Source organism: Hirundo rustica, chromosome 4, assembly GCF_015227805.2.
Source record: "Hirundo rustica isolate bHirRus1 chromosome 4, bHirRus1.pri.v3, whole genome shotgun sequence".
In the NCBI taxonomy this organism is placed as follows: Eukaryota; Metazoa; Chordata; class Aves; order Passeriformes; family Hirundinidae; genus Hirundo; species Hirundo rustica.
The window spans coordinates 35,489,869-35,505,351 of NC_053453.1; the positions used below are offsets into that span (position 1 = coordinate 35,489,869).

General features: G+C 41.3%; 1 protein-coding gene across 1 annotated transcript in view; it reads left to right on the forward strand.

Annotated features, from left to right (window-relative positions):
• The first annotated feature begins 10,564 nt into the window (after nt 1-10,564).
• The window catches only part of RAP1B (RAP1B, member of RAS oncogene family), a 31,760-nt gene continuing 26,841 nt past the window's right edge, over nt 10,565-15,483 (forward strand). Inside the window, exon 1 of the mRNA XM_040061336.1 lies at nt 10,565-10,678. The gene's annotated coding sequence lies outside the window, so the exon portion shown is untranslated. The remainder of the gene's footprint in view (nt 10,679-15,483) is intronic.

Genomic DNA, 15,483 nt, shown 5'->3' on the forward strand with positions numbered 1-15,483 from the left:
AAACATGGCTACAGCCTACTGCAGCAGCAGATCTGTGTGCAGCCGGGGAGCTGGCAGGGGGAATGGGGAAATCAGGTCCCCACTTCCTTTCAGCGATAAAAGCCTCAGGATACAATGCTACTGAATGAGCCATTCGGAGGAGTGGAAGCAGGCTGGGATTGAAGTCTAGCTATTTATCTCACAGCAGATTTGTGAGTGTTTGTCCTGGAAAGAGGAGAGGCTTCAGAAGCCATCAGTGTTCACAAACCACAGTGTCAGAGCTGAAGTGTTAACGTCTTTCTGTGGTTCTGTGTTGTCTTCATAAAAAGTACAGTAACTTCTGTCTGCAGATAAATGTTCACTGCATTGATCTCACAACTTGTGGGGAAGCTATTAGTAATAACAAGACGGTTTCTGTACCTCATAACATTTCTCCGGAATAAAGTCAGGTATGTCAATTCCAGGACAACTATGTTTTCAGGCACACATAATCCACTTCAGTTATTTTAGTTAATTTTCTCCTTATAAATAAGGAGAGTAAATAAGTACTACTAGCAATAGCTAGGATGTTGATGTGATCCTTTTATGATCTTTCTCATCATATGTAATTTATACATAATTGTAATTAATATTACTACATAGCCCTGTATAAAAATTGTATATGGTATGTATTAGTATATGTATGATGGTATTACAATAATGTATTGTGTAACAATGTATTAATGTATATGAAGTGTTGTATAAATAGATGGAAAATATTAGTGGATATATATATATTATTTGCTACATATACGCACAAGGCAGTGACAGGTACTTTGGCACAGAGTATCACAGTTTGAGGCACATATGAATAAAAATTTGACAAATAAGAAAAAGAAGCCATAGTAAGGATATTCTATCAATATCCAAATTGTTAATGATAAAGTATTTTTGAGGACAAGTTAGGATGAAATTACACCCCCCCCCCCCAAAAAAAAAAAAAAAAAAGTAACCAACAATCAAGCTATATTTTCTTTTCCCCTTAGGATTACTTAGTTTTTTACTGTATTCAGATAGATTCCAATACATTCAGGAACTGTCACCAGACCACTTAGCATTCATGGGGAAATATAAAAGAACTTGTATATCAGTAAATGAAACAGAACCATCTGATATTGCCAGTATAATATCAGCACCTTCTATTTAATTTGGATGCAATTAATCTAGAAGGACAACGAGGTCCCAAGAAACCAAATTTCCCTAGTTTTACACAGCAGAAATAGATGCAATTTACTGGAATAGTGGCCTCAATTATGTGGGACAGACCCTCCAGTTGGAGTTTCCAAGCACCCCAACACTCATTTCACTGAGTTTCCTACAGGGTATATATATCTATTTTCTGTGCTGGAATTACATGAGCTGTGAACTGCAGGTATAGTGACACAGGGTGCACAGCCTCTGCACTTGAGCAAGGAGAAATGCAGGACATTTATGAGAAGATTGGGGTGACATATGCAGGAGGACAAGATGGTGGATGTGTAAAAAGGAACAAACACTCTGAAGATATGAGAGGCAAAGAAAGTCGTCTTCAAAACACTCCGTGTCAACAACACACAGAGAGGGCAACTACAAGGTCCCCAGCTCCAGTGGAGTTATCGTCCAATTTCCAGTCCATGTGGTGGCTCTGAAGGGCTTAGAAGTTTCTCACTCCCTGGATTTGTTCACTGTAATGACTGCAAGCACAGGGATGGTGGCTCTGAAAAGCTGCTCAGCTGGGGAGTGAGGATACCTACCAGGATGTCTCTGTTGAGTGTTGCAACTTCCTAGTGCCACCCTCAATCTGCTGGCACTAGCCTATACCCAGGCATAAATAATTGTCTTTTACTGCCTCTGCATGAGGTAGTCAAACACAAAAAAGGGCAGGTACTCTCTAGCCTATAAAGCTGCTATGAGTATATTGACATTTCACTATTGTGACTTAATCAAGATTTGTAAATACATTAGAATGAGCAAGTGATACTCTCAGTGTCAATTAAAACAAGAGGATGACACAGCACTGAGCTAATACTAGCCAAAGATATTTCTTGATGATCTGAAAACCACACCTATCTACTGCTGATGCTTGGGGCCGCATTATTTCCATAGGCTCAAATAATTAGAGATAGCCTTCTGAATGATGTTTATCTAACACTGCTTTCTTCACAGTAAAGACTGTTAATGCAGCAGTTGAGCAACTCCAGGAAGGCACAGTTATCCTGAGATAATCAGGAGCCTGAGGGCTCAAAGGCAGTCAACTGTGTTCTCTGCCCCAATTTCATCGGTATATTAAATTTAAAAAAAAAAAAAACCACAAACCCTCTATGTTAATACATCATGAAGGTCAAACATTGCATTGCAAAGAAGGGTGGAAATTCAAAAATAGGATTCCCAGGGTAATTCTAACTAAATGTTTACATGTATGTAGGTACAGTATATTATCCCACATATTATTATGTTGTCACTAGCTCACTGTTTGCATTATGAAAACCATTAGACTGCAGACAAATTATTAGGAAACTGATATATCAAAACTGTGCTTTTGTTCTTCTGCCTACATGTATATGTTTATGAAGTGTGTGGGTAAATGAATAACCAAATCAATTTCACTTTGGAGATGTATTTTAAAATATTCTTTGACCAATTTTTTAATTTGCTTACACATTATGCTATTGCTTATATGGGAGGGTGGAACTAAGGTTCATCTGTCCATCTTACAAATTCCGTGTAACTACATGGAACCAGATTTACATGATACTGGTACCAAACCACAGGACACTGAGTATGTAACACGTTTTCAGTTGTCTTTTAGGGAAATTGTACTTTCTATATAGGTTCAGCTGGCAAGCTTTTTGCCACTGATGCCCTCTGAAAGAAAATGGGGCTGAGATCTATTAGTTGTGTTTAGGATTCCTAATTATGGACAAAGCTGCCTTGGGCATATACTAGCAAACCTGGAACAAGCCTTAACAAACTGACAGGCTTGACAGGACAGTTCATAACTCTGTTGTGCACAGGTAGCTTATTATAGAGCATTAAAAATATATATTTCTCCAGAGTGTAACTTGGATGAGTACATGGTCAGATTTTTATCATGGGTGTCATGTGTGTGGCAAGGAGTCATGACTGAATGCCTCCCCTACATCATCATCTGAGAGAGCCATCTAATCACACTTTGGCTAGATGAGCAAAAATTCTGTGTATGGAAAATTCTGAGAATAACTGACCCTGTGACTTGATGACACTCAGTGTTCTCTGTACCTTCAGTATTGCAGGCAGTTGTGTTCACTTTCTGGAGCCCATGTGCCGTCATGAACAGTGTAAACCACACACAGAATGTTTCTGGGAACTAAAATACAATGTTATGTATAGAGCAGGACAGATACAGGGAGAGTAGGAAATGGGCTAACTTGGGAAAGCCTGAAGCACCTCTGAATTTCTTCTATAAAATGAAGGATTACCCCCTGAGGACTTTTCCTCCATTACTGAACACCAGAGACTGGAAAAAAAATCACTTAAATGATAAAAAGCTATGCGCAAGAATTGGTTATAAAATGACGGTTATCTAAAACGCACTCTTCTTTCTCTGAATCTACTGTTATGTACCAGAATGGCTAAATAACAAGGTACTAATCTGAGAGTGTTTTCAGGCAAAAAAAGCTACATTCCTCTCTTTATAACACTGAAGGACCATGAAAAAATACAGTAAGAGTAAATGTTGATCTCTGAGCATAAATTTCAGTATTGTAGTGGATGAAAGGAAATTTAAATACTATTTTGAAGTTGATTGTATCACACAACTCCACCCTAGAACTAACTACCATGTTAGAGCAAAAAGGGAGATAAGATAAAAGATAAAGAGAAGAAGGGGGAAAGAAAAACTTGCTATTTTATAAAATAATGGGATTATGTAGAATAAAGGATACACACAATTATAGGAGTTAGAAAAAGACAGCATGAAACCTATTACTTGAATTCATTGTGGCCTTGCTGGCGTCTGAAACACATATGATTTGATGATTTTTTTTTTTTTTTTTTAAGGAAGAATGGAAAAGGAAAAAAAAGTAGAAAACAACAAAAATTAGGAAAAGCAGGGTGGAAAACTAATAATTCAGGTGGCAAGACCATTAAAACAAATTAGAATTTTTATTGTATGTCACATCATTAAAATCATGGCCCTGTGTCTTCTTTAATTTGAGTTGAATTTGGAAATGCCACACAAACAGGCTGCACAACTAGCACAGCCCGTAGAGTATCACCTTAGCGTAAGAAACAGAGCACCAGGGCAACAGGAGTATCATTTTCATGGAAGGAAATGCAACACCAGGGCAACAGCTTCCATTCTGTCCCTATCTTTGGTAGTGATTCACAGGCCTCCTCTTCACCAGCCTCTGAATGTTAAAATCCTATCTGGAGTTCAAATTTAATGCTGCTTGGGGTTGGAACAGAAGATTCTGTGTAGTGCAGAGGCAATCAAAAGTCTTGGGACTTCTGAATTTCTAAGAAAGGGAGAGGACAGCATTTTCATTTCAAATGCATGTCTTTATTGATAAAAAGTGAATATAACAACAAAGATACCTCATGTGAATAGGATATTATGAAATCTACAATTTGAAGTTCAACAGAACTGCATAGTACAGCAGAAGTAAAATGAAGGTATTCATAAAATAAATCTATTGCACAGATCTTCTATTCAGACTTTCTGGACAGTTAAGGAACAAGAAGGGATTTGACCCCTGAGTCCTTCTAGAGGTGACAGCAGAAAGGGGCAAATAGGTTACAGGCCTCCTAGCTGATAAACCACCCTGAAAGCTGGGCTAAAGTGAAGCAAACAAGCTGCAGAGTATGAGGAGAGGGAGTGAGCGAGAGGAGGCAGAGTGGGGAACACTGCGTCTCTCCACAGGTCTGATGCCATTGATTATCACTGCACCCATACAACCCCAAAAAACATCTAAACTTTTCCAGATCAGATTGTGAACCACGGCCTGTGCCAGATGTAACGTCTTGTCTGGAGATGGTTTGAATACATGCACTTACTCAAAACCAACATTTTCCTGTTTTTAGAGGATACCAAATTTCACTAAAATATTTTCTTATAGCTATATTATATACTGTTGGATTAGGGGTAAACACTTTAATGAATTGATTATTTCAGAGGTTTGCAATTTATGGACTTTTTAAGAAAGAAGCAAAACAAATAAATTTTTATCGGCTAAAAAATGCATTCATTTTGGGGGGAAAAACAGGGAAAAAAATAAGGAAAAAAACCCCAAAAACCTGCTTTTTTCCATGGCCAGAGGAAAGATATGGCAGAACAAGGCCACGTGTACAGAGAAAGCTAAGAAGAAAATTATCTAGCAAAGCTATGAAATAAATTGTCCTTTCTGTGCTGTACATTTTGTTTTTCTAACCAAATTGAGTACCAACACTACTGAACTACTAATATAAATAATTATTTTCCCATGAATGCTTTCGGCCCATTGTGTTAATTAAAGCTTGATTCTGAAGTGGACAGAAACAAAAAAGAAGCAATGAAAAGTAATTTCCACATCTATATGTCAGTGTAAATTGCTGTATTAATCGGGATATAGTTCAGCTGGTAGGGAAAACAGGACAAAAACACTGAGTATTTTTAGGCCTGTCATTATTAAATATATTTGTTCCTTTCTTAATACTGACATGAAGCAGAAGTGAATATATATATTTTAAATGCAAGTGTTAGTAAATGTTGCACATCCCTTAAGGGCTGAATCTAGGTCCTGGTATAAAGCTCATTAAAATCAACAGGAACCTTTTTTTCATCTCCAGCAGTCAGAATCTGGATATAAATGAGTATGCTAAAAAAAAAAAAAAAAAAAAAAAAAAGCCAAAGAATAAAAGGAGGATACAATAGTTAAAATATTGTTACTGACATTCAGTTATAATTATAAACATGCTTTTACCAAGTAAAAATTCTCTACTTTCATGTTCTCATAGAGCAGAGTGAAAAGTACCCACTTTCCTCATACTTGATAACACTACCACTATGGACTCAGCACTATCTTTGATCAGGCTGTTCTATTTTGCTCAATGCATTATTCTAAAATATCTGGTAATGGGGTGAAGAAGGACATTCTTGGAAAAAGAGCAGAATTATAAATGAGGAAACTGTTTACAACTTTATACTGACACATTGTGATCAGTCATCATCATCATCAGTTATCTGCCATTGCACCCAGCCCTTTTATGGAAGACTTTGAAGAACTATCCAGGTATCACAGCAGCTGGTGATTCAGAAAGTAGTAACCTCCTTTCTGCATCACGCGCTGCTAGGAGTGTTCTCCTGGAAAAGAGGGGGAAGTAAAACTTCTGAAGCTTTGAAACTGTGAAAATGTGCATGTGACTTTTTTCTTTTTTTTAGATACATTATTCTTCATTTACACTTCTAAATCACGTTGCTGAGGCAATCTTGTTCCTTATCTGATGAGCTGATTGACCAAAGCAATTTGAAAGCTCTTTTCCACAGAGGATAAAATAAAGTAGGTGTTTCCTTTTACCAAATGAATCCTTATTTTCAAGAGTTAAAATTCCAGAGCTGGGGACATTTTCTTGAATCCCTCTGCAATTCAGAGTACTGTGCTTTCACAACTGCTACGTTGTGAAACAGCTATTCCTTGCTTTATCCTAACTGAAGTGATGTAAAAGTAGTCTCTCAAAGACAGAAGAAAATCGATTAAAAAATTAGACCCCTGTAAATAAATGATGACATTTACAATTTAAATTGCAGTAGTGTCCATTGCCTGTTCTTCCCAAGCTTAAAAAAACAAAGGCAAATTTTGCTCCTCAAAGCAGTTATCACAGGGTAGGGAAGGAGACAAATCACAAGATAAAGGGAGGACTATATTGTATGAACAAATAATAGGATTCTGGCCAAGGATAAGGAAAAGGGTTAGCTCAGTAAGAGATTTTGGCAGATAAATTGAAGAGTCATAGAGCATCACTTGGAGATAGGAAAAAGCATTAACTCAAAATAGTTTGGAGGAGGAAGAGGAGCAAAGTGATAGAATTTTCCTCATCAATGAGGTAAACATATGGAAAGTGAAAAAAAAAAAAAAAAGTTGAGAAAAAAATCTTTATATTGTTTCAGTCAAGCCTGTGATTAAACCAATGTTTAAACAACTTTGATTAGCAAACAGCAATACATCAAGAAAACGCAATGAAGAGACATTAAGAAGCAGAACTGCATAATGGAAGCTATGTCTGAAGACAAGATTATGAACGAGTAGAACTGATAATTATTAGGTGAAAAACCTCAGGCTGAAGCTGTATCAACAGATACGAAGACACAGAGAAATTGCATTGAGTCTGGAGGGGAAGACACATCCCTGAAACATCTCAAGGTTCCATCCAGACAGACAGGTATTCCCACTCTGTGTGACTAAATCTTCTGAGTATGGAGAAATAACAAATGAAAATCATGTTGAAGAATACAGAATGAAAAAAATCTCACATACCTATGTCTCAAAAATATGTTATTTTTCTTTAGTGTTGAAGAAGTTTTCTCTTTATTACTGTCATGATCCAAAGTACGTTCTGATGTAGTAACCATTCTCTTGCTGGAACAGCCGGATTGTAGAGCTAAGAATTGATCATTTCCATCCATTTACCTTAAAAGATAAGAAATTTGCTTCCCCTCTGAAAGCAAAGCATCATCTTAAGATTTACCAAATGGCGTTTCTTTTCCCTTCAGGACAAATTTCTAGAAAAGCTCACAGCTAGCTGGCATGCAGCCAGCACTGTATTCCCTGGCACCACATACCCATTTAACTTTAGAGTTTGCTGGCACAAGCCAGCGCTGCATTCTGTCCCAGAGATGGCTGTGTTTCAGCAGTAATGAAACTGCATTACATATAGTGCCACATTCTTCACTCCAACACCCATGTTGTCCCAGTGAAAACAACGCAGACAAAGTCAGGAAAATTACATGGAGGTGACCAAAGGTTGCCCAGCCAAGCTTTTATTACAGAATCATTTAAAAAATATTACTTTTTTTTCCCCCAAATAATCTACCATCCCCACCTTACTCCCCCACTAATTCCACTGAACTGTTTAACAAGATTTGTCAGTATTTTCCTCCTCATCGTCCATCAGAGGGGATCTTCTATGTTCTCTTGTTCCTCAAAAGAACCATGACATTATCAGATGGCTCACTGTGTTAGCAGACTGAACTACCTCCAACTAAGCACTGGTCATTGAAATAAAAAGGTTTTGAAGTACATGCAACTGGTAAATTGGGTTACAGCATAAAGGACAAGTGCTAGAGTGCTTTAGAAAGGTCTATTTGGCTTTAAGATTTATGTGCACAAGCAGGTCTCTACTGTTTTTTGTTCAGTAAACCGGCGGCTGAGTATTTGACCACCTTCTGTTAAAGATTCCAGATCCATGCTGGGCACAGGCAGGCGCACTAAAGCAAGCTGATGTATCTGTGTTGTTCCTATTCAACACAACAGCACTGTGGCCATATTCCCCTCATTTCACCCATATTCCTCATTCTTTGGGGAGTTGCTCTACCACAGGGAAACCCTCAGCACTTGTTCAGCTGCTTGACCGTCAGTGATTAGGCACATACAAAACTCTGAGCAAACTGAGCAGAACAAGCCCTGTGAAGTACCGGGTGAGTATGCTTAATAAGCACACCAATTGCTATTTGCCAGTCACACTGATACGAGTAAAGCTGGTTTAAGAATCGTGCTGAGGATTAGTTAGAGGATTCATAGGAAAATCCAAAATTAAGGGCTCGATTTACATTCAAACTATGTGGCTGAAAGAGTTGGGGAGAGGGAACACTTGGTCTCTTGCTTATAATGAATCCTAATTGCCTATTTCTTCTGGTTACAGTGATCAATCTCCAAACGTGTCTATATTAAGCAAACCATATGTTTATATATGTGTATATACACTTCTTGTAAAAGACTAAGTTCTAGATACCCCTAAATGAAACTCAAAACACCAGGATCTGCTCACAGTGATTTACTCAAGACTCCCAAAGGCCACCTTCCTCTTTTCTTATTGTTTAGCAAAAAGGAGGATTTGCCCCAGAGCCTATAAAACACAGAACAATTAAAGGCACACTGTAATATACTATGACATTAATGACATGCATCCATTCCTGGAACACTGCAAGTTATTTGTGAATAACATAGTTCACTGAAAAAAGTGGTGAGGGCTGAGGATATATATCTTTTCTCCTTTCCTCTGAATACTTCTGGGTGCTGATAATAATGTCTAGTGACAGAAAAAAATAAGAATACAAGTATTTTTCTGTCTGGTGAGCTAATATGCTACACAGCTAATAATTGCACAAAATGCCCTCCTGGTTTTCACTTGAAAGGCTGTATTTCACCTATTCATCTCATTAATGATTTTTGTCCTGCATAGGATGCCTTGCTGAGAAAGGACTGGTTTCTATGGACTTGATTTCCCACAACCACAGCTCTCTTGCATTATCCATCTTTTACAGGGATTCATTATCAAAGGACTGCACGTGGGTTTAAGCTGTAAAACACCGAGAGATTTGTCTGGACTTTGGAAGAGATTTTATGATGTTCAGGATTTGGGAGCAACACTCTAAAAGAAACATCTTTTTTAAAGTGTGTTACTTTCTGGCTGCCCTGTATCACGATGAAGTCTTCCCTACCAAGGGCAGCTCATTTCAGTAATCATCCTTTGACCCTGCTCTGAGCTTCAGCATCTCCCACAGATTCACTTGAAGTCATGACGTCTCCGTTTTCTATCTGTCCTACAAACAGAAAGCCACTGCTTCCTCCACACCCACTCTCCTTGCCAGAAGCCTCACTGCAACTTCCTGTCAGTTTGATACACTCTTGTGTAAGTGTGGAAGTGCCGTGGACTTCCTCAGAGCACAAGTTTTATCCAAAAGCACCACGTTAACTATTCGCTTACTAAGTGTTTCCTGGAAACATAAATGCTCATTTATTTTTAATCTTTATCGGCTAAACCCTTTGTAACATGAAAATATGAGTGACACTCGGGGGGGGGGGGGAGTGATTTACATATTTTAGGACTTAAGTAACAGAAAAGCTAATACCGTAATTATTTGCAGGCATTGGGAATCCTGCTTTGTATGGGCAAGACTTTTCACATCCAGAGGCACAACGATCCACATAAAACCAGCAGTATGCGGCATCTCTGAAACACCTTTCCCCAGTAGATCTCAACACCCTTTTAGAAATGCAAGGGCATCTACTTTTCCAGCTCTTTACGTTCTTAGTTAACTTTCAGCAACCACAATGGGCTTTTGGCGCACCTTTGAGCCGTAGCTAAGCCCGGCTCGCAGCGGGAGCACCCGGGAAGGACGCGGGCAGAAGGGCGGCGCCACGGCCAGGAGCACCCAGCCCCCGGCTCCCTCACGCCGCCGCCGCCGGGCCGGGGTGGGGCGGGGCGGGGCGGGGCGGCCGCGCGCCTGCGCGGGGGGCGGCGCGCGGGGTCAGCCCTCCCCGCGCCCGCCCCTCCCTCCGCCCCCGCCGCGCCAGAGCGAGGCTGGGCGTGCGGCGTCACGGCGACGGCCCCGAGCCGCGCCCCGGCACAGGCGGCGAGCGGAGCCGAGCGGAGCGCAGCGGGCGCGGCGCAGCGGGATCGGCCGGCGAGGCGGCGCACGGTCGGCGGGGAGCGGGGGCGCTGTCCGGTGGGTAGCGGCGGGCAACGCGGGCCGGGCCGGGCCGGGCCGCGCCACTGTGGCGGGGAGCGGCGCGGCGTCTCTGGTACAGGTGGCGAGGCGAGGCGAGGCGAGGCGAGGCGGGGCGGGGTGGGGTGGGGGCGGCGGCGAGAGGGGGGGCGGCGACGGTGGGGAGCGGCGCGCTCTGAGCGAAGGGGCACCAGCCTGGAACATGGCGGAAGTGGAACCGGGAGCCGCCGCCTCGTCCGGCCTCAGGCGTGGTGGGACCCCGAGGGGGGGTGGGGGGAGCGGGGCGCTAAGGGGCAGCCGTCGTGGCCGCGTCCAGGGCCCGGCCTTGCCTTTCGCCGCCGCCCCCCGCCCTCCGGTCCCCGGAGCAGAAGTTAGAGCGGAAGCGGAAAGTTGTAACCCCGCGGGTCGGGGCCGCGACGTGGGGCCCGGACGGCCGCGGGGAGGGGCGGGTGACGCCCGGCTCGACCCCGCCGCGGGCGGGGAAGGGGACGGTGCCCAGCCGCCGCCGGCGTTGTCAGCGGGAAGTCCGAGCTGAGCCCCACCTAGTCCGGCCGCGGGAGAGAAGGCGCTCGCTCTTTCCGGCCGGTGTGTGGGGGCGAGGCGGGGGGGGGTCAGGCCGGGCGCGGCCGGCCGAGGCAGCCCGCCGGGGCTGGTGCCTGGGTTGGCCACGGAGTGGGACAAGTAGACAGCGCGGTGGCCTGCGAGTTCCCTTCCTGCTTGTCACAAAATGAGAAGGAAATGACAGGGACGGTTCGCCTCGTCTGAACACCCCACCATCGCTCGTGTCAAAGCAAATGGAAGAATTTGACTGACGTTTCCTGCGCCAAACCCGTCTAATGATCCAGAGATCCTTGTACCCTTCTGCGTGCATTGGTGAAGAAGTGGTGGAAGGAAAACAAACTTTGCTGAGGGGAGAATAAAACCAAATCTGACTGTTCTCGCATTGGCCCTAGAATACAAAAGAGAGTGAGAAACCAAGGTTTTCTGCGAAAAAAAGAATAGCGTGCTTTTACTCCCATTTCCATCTTGAAGGCATGGGTTATGCTGCTCAGGGTAAACGAAAACAAAAAAGGAAAATCTTTTTCTATACTGCTTTAGGGTACGATAGTAAGGTAGTACAGTTCCAAGAGAGAGGCTATATCAGAGATGCCCAGATTGGAAATCATAGAGGTTGTGTATGTGTTCTTGCATTTAGATGTTTTGATTAGTGTAATTGTAATTTTCCACATATAGCAGCTACATCTTACCCCAGGATGAGATGAGTAGACAGTGTATGACAAAGACTTTTCAGTACTATTTTCACAGTGAAGTATATGTTGAAATTACTGTTACAAGAAAAGGAGACAAGAGACTCTTTCTTTCTATGAATTATGATTAAAAGGCAGTGAAGCAATCACATTGCCTTTAAGAATAACCATTCAAAAACAAGTATGTTTCCCTTTGGAAAGAGTCTCTTATCTCTATGAAAAACTTTGAACATTGCCTCTATATTAAAATCAGAAGCTTTTGGGAGGGAAAAGAAACCCCAACCAAACTTGGCAGAGTTGAGTGTTTTCATTTTTATTATTCATTGCATCTTTTTTTGACTCTTGCTCAAAATCTATCCTGTGGTCTTCATTCTAGATAAAAATGAACTGAGTAAGTAGTGTTGGATACTTGTACTATTCACATTAAAGGTTTTGCAAAAATAAACTGGTTAGATGTGATGCTTTATTCCTTTGCTACCCATATGTTTTCAGGGATGCTTCTTGTAGTGGTATGAGCCGCTTCAGGTTTAACTTCAAGCTGTAGTGTAAAACCGTAGTATTATCAGTACCCAAGTAACTGAGTTTGGAATTACTCTGTGCAGTATAAGCGCCATGTATCTTTTTTGCAGCAGAGATGATCATACTTGGAGCACCTGTCTGCCTGGGGGTGAAATAATCTGCAGAACAGAGTTGAAAGAACAAAAAAAAAAGGAAACACAGGACTTTTATATCAGGGGAAAAAACCCAATAGTCCTTACTGTCTGTACTTATGCTTCTATTACTATATATGTGCACTACATAAGTTTTCTGAGTGGAATTAAAATTGTGCTATTTTGTTCCAAAGCTCTCCTGTAGGGCAGTTCATCAAAAATAAATCTGAAGTGAGCCATGACAGTTCTTTCTGCGCTGTGCCAGTTTTTGCAGAGTAGAACTGACTGTCTTGTTAATTGAGAGTTTTTCTGGAGCAGAGGCAAACAGATGGGAATCTAGGTGAGGGCCTACAAAAGGAGAGAGAAATTGCTTCTATGGTTGGAGGAAGGAAGTGTGCTGAAGGCTATGCTGTAGCTTGTGATCTCGCAGTTAGTAAATGTGACAGGGAACTAAAATAAACAGTTGTCCACCTATCATCTGGGATGTGGGAAGTGCAAGAGTCACAGAAGTACTTGAGTACTTGATGCTTACTGCTACCGTGCCAATCCTGTCATCCATAGAGTTCTGCTGGCTGCTCAGAGTTAGGTACAGAGAGGTGCTCTTAAGGATAAGGATATCTTACCGATAAAAACAGGCACTCTTGTCCTTGCGTGTATGCTGAGAGGGTAGGTGGATCCTTTATGGATTGGCCTTTTTAAGTAATAGGCACTAGATGACTGTCTGATACCTAGCTGACATTCAAGAGTGTTCATCAGGTTAGCCTTAAGTTGTGAGTTTTAATCAAAATTGCTCCCTTAGTAAAACAGATCAGTCAGCATAAGCTGTGTGACAGAAGTCTGTGTTTAGTTTGTGGTTGTGGTTTGCTGCCACTCCTTTACTTCAGAACAAATCCAAAAGCAGACCGAAGTGCACTGTGTGGTGTCAGTGTGCTGCATCCCTGCTGAGTTGGGGCAAGCTTCTGCTGTGTGCTGTTGCATCTAGGTCAGGTAGAGGGATATTTTAGACAGCCTCCTTGTTCAAAGAGATGAAAGGAATATCTACAGTAACTATACCTTCATATTTCAAGGTAAACTTTGTTTTCCTGCTCAGATGTGGTTAAGACGGCCTGTTTCTATTCTTCTTGCATGAAGCAGACAAAAAAAAAAAAGAAGTGTTTTTGTACTTGAATGCCATTAATAGACCTGTTTTCAAGTTGATTGAGTTTTCAAAGTTGTTTAACAGTTGAGTGTAGTAGATATTTAGTACCTTAGAGCATGGCTTTTTCCTTAAGTCCTGTCATCCGTGAGGCAACTGGGTGAGACAGGCATAGAAGAAGTAATATTTTGATGAAGTTATGGCAGTTTGCTTGTAGTAGGCCAATTCTACTTGTGGGAAAGTCAAAGACCTTGTCTACTGGTACAGACTGTTTCTTCATGAAGTGGTTAAATGAGGTTACCTTCAAAACCAGCAGTAGGTTATGGCTTGACACTCTCATCTCTCAAGCTTTAGAATGTGTAAGGAAACACTGGCCAACTAAAAGTTTTTATTTTTATGTGTGCCTGCTCATGCATGCTGTTGTGAGCTCTTGACATACTGTATTTTCCTCTCTTCTAGCAGCAAGGAAAGGGAGGAAGGCTGTAAACACCAGGTTGGAAATCTGCCTATTAGGCAGCTTTTGAAATATAAAATTATTTGGGGCCCCTCTAGCTATTCAGAATGCTTTTTTTTTTTCCCAAGAACAGTGTTTTAATAGTGATTTTTACTACTGAAGCAGTAGAGTGAAAGTCACTATAGGACCCTAGAGGAATGTGCATCATAGAAATACAGAAACCTTTTAGAGGTGAACCAAGAAGAAAAGGAGGCATTTGACAGTATCTTGTACACTGTTCCAGTCAGCGCTCTATAGTTATTAATCTAAGGACTTGATGTTATTTGATGTAAATCCCTGCTATGCAGCTACGAAAAGAGACTGCCAAGTAAGTCCACATGGTTAGTTCATTCCTGTCCGAGGAAGGCTAGACCATAGTGCAGGACTGGGACAGCCTAGCCCTTCTACTGGAGTGGTATTTGCATCCTGTGGCAGACAAGCAACATCTCATGTTTCTTCCCAGCTTGAAATTCTCTTCAGGAAATCTGTACTTTCTTAGATCACTTGGTATCATTCCTGCAGCTGTTGCAACACAGGAAGCTGGCCTAAATCTGAATGATTTGACCAGGTCTTCTGCGAAAAGGATATTGTGTGCCACTGTTACTCATTCATGAAATAATTTTCAATATAAGCCTCATAGTGGAGCTGTGGGAAACCTTACAGCATTAAATTTTTGGGCAGTATTGAAGACCTGGAACAGGAGAACAGTTTATTTTCATAACTGAAGACAAAACAAGGCTCTATAGGTTTGTTGTTTTTTTTTTTTTTCCATAGAAACTCAGGAGAATGTGTTCTTTGCATCAAGGTTTGTTGACATTGACGTGACTCTTACTTTAATTATAGCAGTTATTATTGCCTAATTTCAGTAGGTAATCTGGATTAAAGGAAAATATGTGCTTCAGCATTTCCATTAGTATGGCTTACTCTAACTTTTTGTGACATTAGATGGCAAAAGTTTTTTCTTAAATTAACTTCTTAACTGTTGCCCAGATAATGTATATTGTCTAACCTCATCTTCAGTTAATTTGAAATAATTTATGAATACAGATAGTCCCTGCAGCTGTTTCTTTTTGTTTCTCTGCATTAGTTGTTTTAGCTTTTGAAGTCTTGTCTTATTTTTCCCACTCAGTCTCTGAAACCTAACCAATTGTGCCTTCACTTTTTTTGTGTCTGCAGTGAAGAAAAGTTTCTTAAAAGCGTGTTTCATATATCAGGAGGAAGCAAAAAAAACAGTAGCAACACATCTCTGTCAAGGATGAACTGCAGATATTTGTGAGTTA